The sequence below is a fragment of the Morone saxatilis genome, unplaced genomic scaffold, assembly GCF_004916995.1.
Source record: "Morone saxatilis isolate NCDOM2014 unplaced genomic scaffold, NCSU_SB_2.0 Contig4, whole genome shotgun sequence".
Classification (NCBI taxonomy): Eukaryota; Metazoa; Chordata; class Actinopteri; family Moronidae; genus Morone; species Morone saxatilis.
Window position 1 is genome coordinate 8,192,862 of NW_023339984.1, and position 16,093 is coordinate 8,208,954.

The following is a 16,093-nucleotide window of genomic DNA, read 5'->3' on the forward strand; positions in this document are numbered from 1 at the left end:
ATAATAATAATAATAATATAGCAAATAAAGTGGAGGTTGGGATGGTGAAGGGAGCTGTGGCAGAAGAGTGCACTGGCATGAGTGCATTGGCAGAGAAATTGTGAGAAGTGTTATAATGGCCGTGCTGTACACCTAAATAAATATGACTAGACGATACTGGTCAGCCAGTAGGCACACAGATGTGAATGGTTTTGAAGCATGAATGAAATAACTGATGCCAATCAGCTAATACAAGCACAACTTCAGTGCTCTGCCTGAACTAAGGCTACGCTCCATTACAGTCGACTAACAGAAATGACGTAGTCCACTTGCATTGAAACAAATAAAATACATGCATAATTTTAGCGCCCCACATGGACTGGTGGGTGGTAAAAGCTTATGGTGTTAGATCCCATTCCTGCCTGTGGACAATTGTAGATCCACAGTATACAGTGAAACAGCCTGAGTACACTGCTTAAAGTCAAATCTAACAGTCCTGCAAACTCAGGCGCAGTTACTTTTCATATTATGTTGTACTGATACCACAAGCTTCCTCACACGCTTGGGTTGCCTCATGAAAGCTCTAATACAGACAGGGCAGGGAGATTTAAATAGGAGCATGAGGATATTGGAACTATATGACATTTTTCTTTGCTGAGGAAATCCAAATCTGTGATATTACCATTTCAGGGGTGAACAGATTTAAAGCACGATGGGCTGATAAATCTCGGGACAGGGTAAAATAGATGAATCTCAAGTTATTTACCCTTTTTAATTGGAAATGTCTGTCACAGGGCAGCAAGCCGAGACCTCTTCCAAGCCATTATCTGTCTGCCTTGATCATTTGCAGGTATTTTTTGGAGAGTGACGTCCTGAGTGTCAACGGTAGCTATTGAATTTATCCCTGTTGGATTTTTATAGGTTTAAGAATACAAATGCTGAGGAGAGAAAAAGCTCACAATAGGTCATCTTGTTAATCACATCACTACATTTACTGTTTCACGGATTCACAGATGACGACTGACAACATTTTACTGACAGAAAAGCCAAATAGTTTAATTTACTTTTAAGCTAAACTCTTAAGTTTGATAACCTTGTGGAGTTTATATGATTAATCTGTCACCAGTTGAACAGCAAACATACTTTTGTGACTAGCTAACTAGAAAGAACTATTATCCCTCAACAGGGGTCTGAGCTGTGTTTTTGATAGACTTAAACAAGCTGTAGGTTCCTTTGAGCAAGCCCTTGGGCTTCACTCATAATTGCTCCCCAGGGTCCTGTCAATAGTTTCTACCTGCTCTTGAGCTCTCATTCCCGGGCTGTCATCCTTGCTGCACTGCCTGTCTGGGCCCCTGAGTGACACAGCAGCGTCACATGATGAGCTCTGTTGAAGGATATCTCTGGCTCCAAAGGAGGACACCACTGGGACACTGCCAGCCCGGTTGATGATGTCACACTGTGACAGCGGCGACTACTTGAGCTCAAAACTGTTGGATGTGGGCTGCCGAGGGATTGCGAGTGTTTATGTGTGGTTGTGCGTTGTGTATGTGTGTGAAACGTTTACTAAAATGAGATCCAAACGCATATCCAGGGAAAGTGCCAAACATAAATTTCTTAAGCACAGGCACTTTCTTGGACTACACTTCGACTACACTGAGAATCCCTGTACAAAGAAGTGAATGAGCATTCTGTACCAACAAACAATTTAAAGATCTCATCTCTTATTCATACAGCACTGTCTTGACAGCACCATCGTCTCTGCTAGAAAAAATATAAGAATAAAGACAAGAGCCAAGTCACTCCAGTCTGCATTTGTCACAGCAAAAAAGACAGTAGCCGACAAAACCCTGATTTAAGCTCCAGTAGTAGTACAAATGTTATCCACCTCTGAAGCAGTCACTGATGTGTTTTGACTATGACAGTACTAAAAGCAACACTTTTGTTTCAGTGTCACAGAGTCTAACAGCAGCACATAAAGGCTCATTTGCACCATCTGCCAGCGGAGGTGACGGGGGCAACTCAGGTGCCAAGGGGCTATTGAAAAAAAAAAAAAAGTACAGCTGCCACAATCTACCTGCTCTTCGGCGTTGCCCTCTATGGAATATTTCTTGGTTAAATTGGTCTTTTGGTGGCTTTTGAAGGCCAGTGGTGATGAAAGACTGAGACATTGTGTGCTTGCACACTGTCACAGCAGGGATTAGCTAATGTTCTGAGCTGTTTGCGGTGACAGGAGGTTGTGGGAAAGGTCTGCTTCACTTAGAGTGTGACTGCATTTCACTGCTGCACTGTATAGTGAAGCTAAATAGGCAGTATTTCCAGGAGGGAAGTATGAGAAATCTCAACCACTACTGGATGGATTGCCGTGAAATCTTGCACAAATATTGCCCTGACCGAACAAATCCTAATGACTTTAGTGATCCTCTGACTTTTCCCCTAGTGCCACCATGATGGTGATGTTTGAGGTTTTTAGTAGCATCTCTCTCTTTGGTGCAGACATTCATGTATGCATTCTAATTACTTTGGAGATCACCTGTTTTTTCATGTAGCACCACCATCAGGTCTAATACTCATTTAGCTCAAATTCTACTTTCAAAGGACAGCCTCTTTCTTCTCATTCTTGTTGTGTTGAGAATTCAATGCTGCATTTGATACAGATGTCACATCTTCAGTTTATTTAAACTCTGTCTCTGCAGTGTCAAATAACAAAAGAACATATTCCTGAACTTGCAGATGTACAACTAGACAGCTGTAGACTAATACTGATACTCCAACCCTCTTTTTATTAAACTACTGATGAAGTGAGGGATTCCACTTTGATGGTAATTTGAGCGTAGACATTCTTAGACAAGGATATTTCATGAGGGTTGATTCTGTCCCTTCACATCTCTCTCAGAACTTCCCACTTCCAGAAACTTCCAAACAAAGTTAGTGATCGTTGGGGCAATGTGTCATGCTTCTGACGGTTTGATTGTTTCTGTGTTTTCACATGCAGAGGAGCAGAGAGAAAAAGAAAGCTTCATGTGTTGCTCAAGGTCCTTTTAGATACTCCCCATCCCACATCTCCCTGCACAATTAATTTTATCTTTGGGGTATTATCAAGAGGGAGCCTGGCAAAGCAGCATGACAGAAAAACGGTCCAGAACCCCGAGGCTCAGGGTGGGAATTAATCTGTTTGACAAGATCTCTCACAAACGATTTGCCTGGCTTTCCTTCAGTTGGATGTTGCCACTACCCTGCATATCTGAGGGGGTGAAGAATAAGCATGTTTCAGACATAATGCAGACTGAATCGACTCAAAACGTTGAAGTGAGCAGTGACAGGGTGTTTTTGATGTGTAAGAAACACAAGGAAAAAATGTAGCCCTCACAGGTGTTAACAGGCATACTGCTAAGGGTGTCTTAAGTGAGCATTAGATTGTTCAAATCAACCATGCAGCCATAATGATGTATTTCTACCATGGTCAGCTGACATTGCCCTTATTTGCTCCACAAAGCAGGATTTACTCTTAAATCAAGCTCCCCAAAAATGGTTAGCCTTGTTCTGCTCACGCTTTCAAAACTATTGACATCAAGCAGACGTTTGATGCATTATCTGGGACGCAGAAAATTAATCAAAGTAATGATTGAATAATTATCTCAAGTGCAATTAATTAAACATGCCAATGAACTCATCTTGAACAGCTGTCCTAGCTTCACCACTTAATCACTTGTGAGAATTACCAAACACAAATGGAGGACGCTGAGTGCATGCAATAATCTCTGCAAAGTGCATTGTTTACAAACAGTAATTAATATCACACCGTGTATTAGCAGGCTAAGTGACTGCAGTGCACTTCTATAATTGTACCACAGAGAGTTGGGTTTCTTCCCCACTCTTGCCTCAGACACCTCTTGTTAAGACAGCAGACAGATTGTAAGACTCAGTGCTGATGTTATACATCACGTTCTAAAAATTCACATATATTTACAGTGTTTTGATTCGGTATTTTGTGGCTGCTGTGGTGCCTTTTTAAAATGCCAAAAACACATCATCCTTCATTGCAAAATCTATGATTTAACCTACTGAATGTCCTGGACACTAACCTGATAATTCATGCTCAACTCAATTTCTACCCACATACTGTGAAATGGATTTATTTTATGTTTCTGTCTGAGAATGTGAAATAGTTCCCACTATATTTGTTGGCAAAGAGCTGCCTAAAAGTGTCAGTGAGCTCCCTTAGTGTCTCTTGAAGGGATAGTTGTGACCACGCCAATGTGGGAGTCTGTGGCATTCTACGATGAGGTAATTTCGGGCATCACATATACGGTTTTCATGGTCCGTGGAGCCTGACAGTCACAGCGGACTCCAGGAAATGGTCTGTGTGGTTCTGACATATGAGGGATCTATCTTCAACAGACTAGCGTCTGGAAACAGGAATTAAGATTGACATCAAGTGGCAGCAGACAGCATAAAAATGAACTGTAGAACAGTCAATAAAACTTAATATATGGCCGTTTATGAGTCAAACTTATAGTTTACTGATTACAATAATATTACAGATCTGCAGCTTAGTTCAGCACTATTATATTATTATTATAATATCTGTAATCACATGCACTTATTACAACTTACATAAAATGGTGCTATTGTCATTAGAATATAAAACCATTGTAGGATTCTGAATATAAAAATTGATAATTAGCATATTCATTATGATTTTAATATCTTTCACAGTACTGTACATTTCATAGAGGACTGTACCATCAGAGCACAAGTGAGATACTACAGTAATTAAAATAAGCTTAGTGCAAACTGTGTGACTTACTGCTTTTTCCCTTCTGAACTTCAAATTTCACATGTATAATGACAACATAGAAAATGAAATGCCTCAGAGGCAAAGTAAGAGATAATAAAATACAAAGGCAGTGGTCTTTCGAACACTGTGACAGACTAAGGTTACCTTTTAATTAATATAAAGCTGTGTATTCTCTTTGTGTACAAAGTGTACAGAATGTGTACATGAATGAAAAAAGAACAAAATTATTGTCTGGAGATGTCGCTGCCTTACCTGGCCTACTAATAATCACCTACCTGTAGGCTTATATTGAAACACCTTATGTCTAATCCATGAAAGTGCATTGAGACTCTTAAAAATAGTTTATTTTAAGCAGTGAAAATTTGAAAATGAAAGTTTATTGGTAAGATGAGGTTACAAATCGGCTACAAATTCATACTGTGCTATTTGGATAGAACTTTATGAGTGGTGTTTTATTCTATCATGACATTTTCTTTTAAGCTCATTTTTCTTGAAGATGTGTGAGAAATAAAAACTGGATAAAAATAACACAGAGCTAGGGCACCGGACATAAACCTGACTTTTGAGCCACATTGTCTTTATGTAAAATGTCACCAACTTTATCAATGAATGTGTGGGAAAGCAATTATCTTGAATACTTTCTATAGTAGAACTCTGTGGACTTGAAAACTGTGACTGTAAAAAAGACAATTTGCAATGAAGGATTGCAATAGGCCTTTTATTGTAGTTTAATCTTTTCCTCTTTTTTGCCGTTTTCCTGCTTATTTTTCTGTATGTCTTTGTATCCATGTATTTATGTCACGCTGGCAAATACTCTTAATAGCTTCAAGAAATTACAGATTTTGACTGGGTTAAAAACTAAGTTTAAAGTACAAACTAATTTTGCTGCTTGTCACAAGCAAAACATCCAGTCACTTTGATCATTTTATTGTTTATCCCAGCAGAGTGCTTTGTTGGAATCGATTTCCCTCCAGTATAATTGGTGTCATGCCTGGTTTGGCTAAATAAGCCGTTACACCACAAGATACTCTGGCAAACTAAAAGGGCATTGCTGACACTTTGCTTAAGAATACACTGAGCAATTACAATGACAAAAAATGTTTTCAGGCATTATGCTGTACAAAAATCTTAGAACAATTGGTAGTAGTATTAATAGGAATTACTCACACTTAGTCGAGAAATGTCAGTTACCGAATCTCTCTTGTCTGTGATTTTAAGATTATTGTGCATTACACTGTTGACCATTTTATTTGCTTTCAGTAGTCTTGTTTTCCCTGCTCTCGCTATTCCAGTTCAGCATGGTTCATGTAACATTCAGATCATGAATGGCAATAACATTTGCTGTTACCAAATTCTGCAATATATCATCGTTTTAACTTATGTGTTTTAAGCAGACTTTTACTGTAATTGAAGCGCATTACCACAAAATGGGTTCACCTCTGATCATTCAGTCATGCTCAGTGAAAATCTGTAAAACCTCAATTCACTGTCAGCTATCTGGAGGAGCTTAATGTATTTTTGTTAACAGAAAGGTACAAGGTTAAAAGGTTAATATCTGGCAGGGACTACAATTCTCTATGCCATTGTAGCAGCGCATCCTCTCTCTCTCGCTCTCTCGCCGTCTCTCTCTCTCTCTCTCATTCACTCTTTCAAAATTGTGTTATTGTGTAAGTGCACACTCACACAGATGCACGCATGCACACACACGAACACACACACACACACACACACACACACACACACTCATGGTACTCTCTCTCCTCCCCTCAGTGTACAAGTTGCAGCAGAGCCATCCATCCAAACCCACAGACCATGAAATTAGGTTAAGACGTAAGGCTGTGAATGACACAGGTGTGGATACAAATGAGAACATCCGAATGAAGGAGTACAGATCCAAGACGGCTGATACTGTAGTCGTTATAGGCATTCAAAATTATATTTCACAGCTTCCTCCTTCATTTTACTTAGCCCACTTTTACTGTTGTGTATTAGTGGTCAGGACAGGGCATTAGCATACATGCTGGGATGCTGTGCGTAAGGATATTAGGAGCTCTGTCATATTCCAAATCTCATTTCCCATAGAAAACTTTTAAGTCGCTCAAGCTTGTCTGCACTCCTCTGCTCCCTTGTATAAATCAGAGCATTACTTTTCTTACGTTTTCCTTTTTTAAGTACATTCAGATATTCAAACTCTACAGTCTTGTTCTTTGTAATAATTTCCCTCCATGTACGACTAAGATTTAACAAGAGACAAGCACAATGGCAATAATTGTAACTCTTTTTTTATGACAATCTCAATATACTAACCGTATCGACAGACAGAACTCTGGTGTGAGGCAATTCTGCTAAACCCGGGATTCAAGATAATGTTTTTTTGCCTAATTCTAAGATTAATTATTCCCACAATAGGTATATGGGTACAGTTAGGCATCTGAAACTAAAGATTGTCATTATGGTTAAAAAAGCCAATATTTATTCTTGGTTGTAGATTGAATGTGAACTCACACCAACTTAAAAATACCTTTTGCTTCACTATAAAAACATCATTAGGTAAAATACCTGCCTATTATGATGTGCTTTAAGTGATACAAAACCAACAAACTTATTTTCATATTAATAGTTTGTAAAACAGACATCATCCCATAATTGGTCAAGTTTTAATAGAAGAATTACAATTTTAAAGATTTAACATATGCAGTGCCACAAGGCTCCAAATTAGGGCCTTATTTATTATATATTTTGTTTCTGCTGGGGTGAAACACATTGAGCAGGGTCGTTGTCAGGTGATGGCAGAATTATATCGCCGTCCAGCACCTGTGTCATATAATATTATTTTGTTATTTTATTCAATTGTTTAACTATCTATGAGAAATAGCAGAAAGTTGGTTTTATAGAACCTTAATAATTTTAAAAATTTTAAAGACTTGAACACCATTATGTGCAATAGGGAGATTGATTGATGGTAAGGATTAATGGAAGAATATTGTGTCAAGTGGTCTGACTATTCCAAATTTGATTTGAATTTGATTATCATACTGGTGGGTTGATAACTGCAATAGGAAATTAGTAGTAGTCAAGAATTACAATTAGTTAAAAAGGATTGCATACAGGCAAGTCGATAAAGGTGAGGTTTCGTAAATGATTTAAAACTGTGGTAGTGACTTGGCAAGCCTACACTCCATGCACAGACCTTTTCAAAGAGCACCCAATCATCTTGACTTTGGAACAGGCAGCCATAATAGAGTTTATTCTATGTATAGTGGAGACGCGTAACTCTTCTCTCTATATCCCATCTTTTTTATTTTGCTCTCACATAATACAGAAAAAGATTCTGACAAGACAAACAATCACAGTGTGGTTAAACCTTCAGATTTGTTATCAAAGTGCTGTAGAAAGGGTCACAGCTTTTGAAAACAACCATATAGAGCTGGTAATGTGAGAGCACAACATTGACTATTGCTTTTACTATAATAGGTATTGACCTGTGCATCAGTGAGGATCTGCTGATGTCTGCAGTCCTTCAAACCCCACTGAGTTCAAACATGAAAAGTTTCTACTCCAATCACCATAGGTCTACATTGATACAAAAGACTGCTGAGCACTTTAAAGGGAATGAAATATGTGCAATGGTGAATGTGATATCAGCTGAATCTGATTTTGATTGATAGGCCCTTTGGGGCCATGTGGGGTGCATGAAAGAGAGAGTCAAGAATGAATTTGCCAACTAATGATCCTTTCCGTTTCTGAATTATGTTTAACCTGGGTATTCAAGATACCATGACAGTGAGAATGAGGGAGTGGAAGTGTGAGTGGAATTGGAATGCCAATCAAGATAAACAAACCCTATACACTACTTCATGGGATTAACTAATTGCATTGGAAGGCAGAGAAGTAATTAACTTCAGTACACTCTACATGCATTTATATACAGTCTAAACAAAGACACAATGCCAATATAGTTCACTACATGCACAGTTAGTATGAAATGAATAGATGTAAATGGTAAACCAGCTCATTTAATGTGTCAGCTGTGCTTGTTTACACACACACACGCACACACATAATACACAAGCACTTGTGGGATGCCAAAGGGTCAAGTGGTTTTCAATGTGTGTGTATGAAAAGTCCTGACGCTAGCTAATATTTCCTCATGTGTTCTTTTTATTTGCATACTGTGTGCTGCCTCAGCCAGCTCCTATTGTCAGAGCTTTCCATTTGAATGTCAACACTATTATTACAGCAGGTGATGCAACAGCAGGTGTCTCTCTGCCTGTCTGTCTCGTATCACCTGTCTGTCCCCTGTGTCTCAGTGCCCCTCACCCAGCATCTCCTGCTTTCCTTTCCTCTCCGTTTTGTTTAACAGCTATCATTATGTGTCTGCAAAATGGAATCCACTTGGAATCCACTTTTTCTAGCCCTTGCAAGCATCTCTATTTTTCCAGGCTTGACATTCTACCAATCTTTCCCACTCACTCTGACTGTAATGGGTGAAACGGAGAAAGCTTCTTGTTGCTGTCTTGCCTCTCTTTTTCTATTGTTTACAGCTGAAGCCCTGACAGTGTTGCTTCTGATGAGCTTGGGGAAAATGGACACTTTGACATTTCACACCCTGAAATGTGGCAGCACATGGTATTACTTGTAAACACTGTTCATTACTGCCTTGACAGTTGATGACCAAGATTCAACCTTCCTGCACCTGGCTCTGCCAAGACTGCACACAAACGGGACTTTCTAACTTCAAGATGTTTGGCGCGATCAAAGCTGAGAGGCTGTGTTCTTTTCTATTTTCTTATCCTGTGCACTTCTGTCTCCTTGTCCTTACTTTCAACCATATAATCAAGTGCACTTTATTGCTGTCATGTCTGCATAGGTCTGACTATGTTTTTAACTTGGGCTTCATTGATGTTGAGAGACTTGATACTGTGGAAATAAAGCATCAGGGATTTGGAAATGGGATGGAAAAGATGATAGATTACCTTTTAGAACAAAGAGAGTGGCTAAATAGTTTATAAGAATTTGACTTGTAGCCATGGTTTAGTAATAAGAAAACTATATGAACAGTAGCAATAAAGGTTAAATCAATTTGTATGCCACATTTGTCACTGAAATATATATCCTTTAATATAAAGTTGGCATCATCAAGTCTAAATTTCCTGTCAAAAGCAATAGAGATTTCAGGATAAGTCTTTCATTTTAGGCCTTTCTATAAGTCAGTTAACTTTCTGCTTGAATTCATTGGGAAATGTTTCATGAGCTTGTAAAATTGAATAGTAAAAGTGCAAAAAAATTCATTTAATATCTCCACATTGGAGTATGTGTTCTACCAAATGATTAAGACTGCAGCTGCAATTATGACACGGCTGTAAAAGGCTTGTTCTTATATTATACACAGAGTGAAATTTAGCTTCAGGTCAAGTGCTTCTGTACTTCCTTGTTCAAACTGGATCCATAATTCATTGCTCATTCATTAAGGCATTGCTTTTTTCAGTTTGTTCAGAATGTCATTTTAAGTCAGCCTAGATTTGGCAAGCAGCCTTTAATGAATCTAAAGTGGCGTGGATTGCTTAGAGACTATCACTCCTTCATGATTTACAAGAGGGAGTAAAGTGATTTCATTTTCTTATACATTTTAATCTGCCCCTCAACTGAGGTTCACAGCTGTTTGCTATGCTTACAGAAACACTGTAGACTACAAAACATGACCAAATGATCCCAAAGCAAATGAAATTTTAGTAAGGTTTTAGTGAGATTGGTTCAAGAATTCCTTGCCAACCTGAGATAATATTGAGAGATTGTACAGAGTATGACAGAATCAACACTTGTCAAATTGTGAGGATAAGATCTTGTTGTGGATACAGTTTTCTGTTCTAAGACCCTGTATACTGCCTTTTGGCCCTATAAACAAAAGGAGCCACATGGTCCATGATCAATTTCAACCAATCAAAGAGGACACCATGGTTTAAAGTGTTCAAACATTTGTTCCCAAGATGCTCAGTTTATTAACTAGGGATGATTATTTGGTGTCACTCTGAAATGAAATAAAGTTTATCAGTCTATTGTTGAGAACCTTGGTTGAGTTCTCAGAATTGAAAATGAGAGTAATCTGATGGAATTTCCGGCAAGAAGATATCTTAGATAGCCACTACTAAAACTCAAAAGTGGTGCTGTAGACCTTTGCAGTCTTTGTACAATAATTTGTAATTTTCTTTTAGAGTGGCCAAAAATAGAATATTGTGACTGTGTTTGTATTCAATATTTGATGTTTTTTTAGATTGGATTTATTCACACAGTATTCCCTTGATCGGCACATTGATCGGCACCTAATTTAGGTTTGGTACAGATTATTAACCATAGTTAATTAGGCCTAGTATTATTGGTCAGGACAGATATTGGAACCAAGGCTACCCTGCTGCAAGGCTTGATCATAGTTTGCATTGTATTAATGGTTAGGGTAAAATATATGCAATACAGTATATGCAATACAATGATCAACAGACACTGTGTGCAATTACGTTGCTTACACTATTGCATATACAAATAGGATGTCTTTATTCAGATGATCAAAATATTGTGAGTGTTAATTATGCAAATTGTATATTTATGGGTGAGCTCTGAGATTTAAATAATAGATTTGACCATGAATCACTTAGCCCACATGCTAGCATGAACCAATGATGTAACCAATAACCAATCAACAAAGTGCTTTGTTGAAATCATCTGTAGCTGAACATGATTCAGCATCCCTGCAAGAGCCGAATGTGAATTTTGGAAATTATTCTCCCATCATTTATTTTATTTCTATCTTGCACCTTGTGCAATATGATATATAAAATGATTTTCCAGTAATAAACCTAAGGATCATAAACAAGATGTAATTTCTTTTTTTTTTCTTATTATTTTTACAAATGATTCAGGATTTTTTATATCCTGTCTAAATATATGCATACACCAGCTTTCACACAATCCTGCTTTATTACATTCTGTGTCATCATACTTGCAATTACCAAGAACAAAGACATGGCATAAAAAAATACACATTATATAAAAAAAGAAATCCACAGGTTAAGTCTGTATGATTATCTGGTAGAAGTATTTCATTTTGCAATTTTGCCCTTGAAACTATATGTTTAATGTGTGCCTATGCTATAAATGTCTGACAGATGAGTTTCATCACTGCAGAAATGAAGAATTAATTTAAGCATGTTAATATGATTGTCTCTAATATCATTCATATTGGCAAAATTTCCAGTTCAGCAGCTGAATATTCTCATATCCGGTGGGACTGGGGAATGCGACTTTTTCTTCCCAAAGAGGCAACAGTAATATTGCATGTCTTTTGAGTTTATGCAAAGCATTTCCCATTTTCCTCCAACAGCACTCACTCAGAGCAGCCATGGCAAATATCATTAAATGCCCTGCTAACACACTACCCCCTCTACACACTCACACATATACACAAACAAACATACGTATAAAACCACCTCTCCCTTCTCTCTACCTATACTCATTTTTCCCTTCTATTTCTTCCTGCCTATCACTCAGTGACAGTGCACGAGGGAAAGGGAGTGCATTGATCTGCCAAAGTGAGCAGCCATTTCACAGGACGAGTCTGTGCAGCGCTGCTGTCCCTGAATGGGAATTGCTCATTTCACCTGGCCGCCTTGCCTATAGCAGACTACTGGGAAGCCCCGCTAGAGAGAGACAGAGGGAGGGGGGTGCAGGAGTCAGGGCCCTGGTCAGGGCTTGGCAGGTGGCAGATAAGAGCTCCTCATGCTGCTCCTGCATGCACTTACCACTGCTGCTGGAGCTCAGCCTCTCTCTGTCTTTCACACACTCGCACACACATACCCATAGCTTTTTCTCCACACATGTGAGGCACTAATAATAACTTTGGCATTCTGGTGAGTCAGCCTTCTTTCCTCAGGCAAGGATAAAAGTAAAACATGGTGCCTTTATTGAGTCTGAAATCACTAACTGTGGAATTCCCAGAACAGGGCTTTAGCCCAGCCTGTATTCTATTCACTGCCAAGATGCCATGTGTCCACAAGATCTAATATTGTGTCCAGAGCAGGTGCTGATAGACTGATAAACAAGCCAGTAAACTATTCATGACATTCACATGGACAACATACAGTAGAGGAAATAGTAGTTCTGTAGATTAAATAATTGGGTAATTTCCATTCCAGTATGGGCTGTGTATCAGCCAGGTGACAAAATAACATTTTCAACATGTACCATGGCCAATTATTGCATTATTTCCAACATCAGATATTTCATATACCAACCTTGTCTGTGCAATTAAGTTTATATACTACTTGTTTTGACAATTTTTTCTGCCTTGTTGGGGTGGACTGTGGATATACAAAGTGCAAAACTGTAGGTCAGAGTTCACACTCTGAGTAAGGATTGCAATATACAATCTCACTGCTAGATGCCTCTACATCCTACAGACTGGCACTTTGCAACATGTAGATACTGTATTGCAAGAGCCGATATAGCCGGGAATACAAATGAAATATTTTGTTAGTGATTGCTTTTATGTTCCGTGTGAACATTTTTCAAATTTGCAGATATGTCTATTAAGGACATATTCAATTTAAACTCAACAATGTCAACAATGGCAGGGAACGGAATTTTGTTCATAAAGCTTACAGAATTTAAAAATGACATTTCATTCAAAATCAATGTGGAGTTGTAAGTCTGAATAAGTCTCCCATAGGTCTTCAATTGATTCACATCATTATCATTCTCATCAAACCATTCAATGACCCCTAGTGTCCTAAAAGGATCTGGATTTGTCATGTTTTTCTACTGGTCTTAATATAAACACCAAAATGAAAATTGCATTAATCTCTTTTGTATCTCGAAACTTTATCAATTAAAACCAAAAGTATCCGTATGGCTTGTTACCAGAATTAAGTAAAACTATAGTTTGTTGTAATTACGATCAAACAACCCTTTAAATAAAGTCCAACCACAATGTGGCATATGATCACTTCAGATTTTTGTTTTAGGATTTTATGCTTTTTTCTCAACATATCATGTCAACCAAATCCGTCACTGCCAAACTTAACTTGCATATAAGTGGAGCCTTCAGCCTTCCGGTATCTGACTCACCTCTCCGACAGCGCCCTACCCACTACCCCTCCACCTCCCCATCCTTCATGTGTCCAAAACACATTCCATCCAGCCACTTCATTCCCCCACTTCATCCTTCACATGTTCTCAAATTTATTTCTCTCTATCTCTCTACCCTGGTCAGCCCACTTCCCTCCCTCCATCTAGCCTATCTCTCTGCTGCTCTCCTTGCTCAGTGACAGTCTCATCACACTCTATCAATCAGGCTTGTGAGGCCCGGGCGCAGTGCAGCACAGCATCGCACAGTCCTAGTCTGGTCCCATCAGTGCCAGTCAGTCTCCCTCACTCTCTCAGTTACTTTAAAAAGGTTTAGGTTGCCAGATATAGTCTGTCCCCCCCTCCCGCCCCCCACCCCATTGCAGGTCAGGAGATGGGAGGGATTGAGCAAGAGTCGAGATTCAGCTTAGCGCTTGATTTGATATCACTTGACATATTCTCCAGCCCTGTCTCTGCGCTCAAAATGGGCAACTTCTCTCTTAAACAAAGACGGATATTTGGACATGTGATCGGCTCGAACCCTTCGCAGATAAATGTGAAAACGTAAAGAAAGCACAGCATGTGGGCGGCCTTGAATTGGAGCAAATGGGAAATGATGCAAAACAGAGGTCAGATCATTCTTGTCCTCAGCTCATCAACTATTCTTTCCAGTGTCTTACCTGCCGCAGGCCTCATCCTGTGGTTGACGTCTCAGGAAAGAGAACTGCATAAGTGAGAAAACAGAGGAACAGGATAGGGATGAATAGCTTAATCAACCTGTTTGTGTGCAGTAAAAGACCGGCTATATCTGCACACTTATTACAAACAACAAGGATCGGCTGCTAAAAATAAAGCACCAGTGAAGTTTACTGTACAGTATTTGCCATAAAAAAACTCTTGTTATGTTGTTCAGTTAATTAGTTAATTTACTCAGACCCATTATGTACAAAATATATAGTAAAGACAGAATACTTGTTTTGCAACCAAATTTCAGCTGAAGGAACAGAAAATTGCATGTGCAGTAGAGAATGACTTAACCACAGTTATCGATTGGCTTTGTGAATTATAATGAAAACAAGTGTAATTACATTTTCCTTTAAGTAGCACAACAAATTAGGCTTGTGAGTTATTCTGGAAGCAAAAAGAGGGGGAAAAAACATCTTACATTTAATGTGCTGGGAAGATTTTCTCAGGCTATTTCCTTGCTAAATGCATTAGCAGATGCTGCTGTGCCCATACAAGCCTGTGGACTAATATTCTTGTAAATGATTAGCTACTTATTTAACCAACAGGGAGAAATGTGCTTTGGGTGGTAACAACAAAAATGAGTTGGGGATAAACATTTATTTATATATTTATTTATTTATTTGCAACACTGGGTGAGCTTTAATTTCACTCATTATCTTTTAAAATGTTTTACTAGGGCTTTATGGCAGTCAAATGAGATGATTAGCAACGATGATTATGAATGTCATGATTACTGTAGTCTCTCTGCCCAAAACTTCTCATTTGTGTTAATTCAGAGTCAATTTTCTGTGTGAATGTTGCTGTTTTTTATATAAAAGCAGAAATGGAAGCAACTCCACATTTAGTTGCATTAAAAGGTCTTCATGGACATTAATAGAAATTTTATCATTTATTTTGAGTGTTAGGGTCCCAACTTGTAAATGGCAGGGTAACATAATTACCCAGGTGAGGATATGGCTGGTTACTAGCCCCTTCAACTTGACTTCATCAGCAGTGTGTTTTGCTAAGTTCCTTGTTATCTGGTTTCTCTCTACACACCCTGTTCATGCTAATGAATCCACAAATTAAATTGTAGAACAGAGGAATATTAGGGCGCCTGCCGTTTTGATGTGGTGAGGAATACTCAATTAGGCTGGATTTGGCCCCCGTAATTATTACATTATAGCTAAGATAAGTGTTCAATGGCAACAAATGCTTTGATGGACGCCATTCTGTAACAAAGGCAACGGGTGAGCAAAGACGAAAATGCCAGAACAGAGGAGCGAAGGGGTAAAAAAAAAAGAGAAAGGAAAAAAAAAAAAGCAAGTGAGAAAGTGACAAGAAAGCTATCGCACGGGAGCCCCTGTCTGCAGCAGCCATATTTCATTACACAGCACCGAAGCTTAGGAGGCAATCAAGCATATTTAGCCATCCTCGTCTCGCCCCCCCCCAAAGCAATTATTACTCCCCAGTTTT

At 38.7% G+C, this 16,093-nt stretch overlaps 1 protein-coding gene across 20 annotated transcripts in view; it reads right to left on the reverse strand.

Moving 5' to 3' along the window:
- Window positions 1-16,093, reverse strand: part of LOC118337894 (receptor-type tyrosine-protein phosphatase delta) — a gene marked incomplete at its 5' end in the record, with an annotated part of 344,600 nt that overhangs the window by 182,448 nt on the left and 146,059 nt on the right. For all 20 annotated transcript variants that reach the window (XM_035675051.1, XM_035675039.1, XM_035675038.1 and 17 more), the window contains 1 exon segment: window positions 14,572-14,615.